Source organism: Larimichthys crocea, chromosome III (assembly GCF_000972845.2).
Source record: "Larimichthys crocea isolate SSNF chromosome III, L_crocea_2.0, whole genome shotgun sequence".
NCBI classification, from domain to species: Eukaryota; Metazoa; Chordata; class Actinopteri; family Sciaenidae; genus Larimichthys; species Larimichthys crocea.
In genome coordinates, this window is record NC_040013.1 from 10,880,243 (window position 1) to 10,880,725 (window position 483).

Sequence of the window (483 nt, forward strand, 5' to 3'; positions counted from 1 at the left end):
AAGGTTCAAGGGTCGGCTACAGCTTGTTGCATGAATCTGCAGGTGGGATGCGCTGCAGGTTATTGGGCAGGCTGGTAGGCGGAGGGCTGGGCTACAGGTGGTTGCCAGAATCTGAGATGGAGGCATCTTCACGTTGTAGGCTGAGGCTGGCAAAGAGAGATTGCTGCAACTGCTCTGTTGTCCTCCTGCTGCTCCACACCAACCCTCTGGATGAAGCTGACTGAATCAGTGACAGAAAAAACCTGTTAGTTTACTGAATGTGTGCTGTCCCATTGACTGCTGTGACTGTGCTCATTGCTGCTCTCCTCCAGGGGGAGGCGCTGTAGGACAAACACACACTAGTGCTTTGTGGGGTTTTTCATGAACAAGAAAGAAATGTGCAGTGATGAAGCTGTTGAACGTAGACAGAGCTTGTTGTTAGGTGTGTGTTGTCCCAGCTGTTTGTTGAACAGTACAAAGAGTGTAAAAAGACTGGGTCCCGCT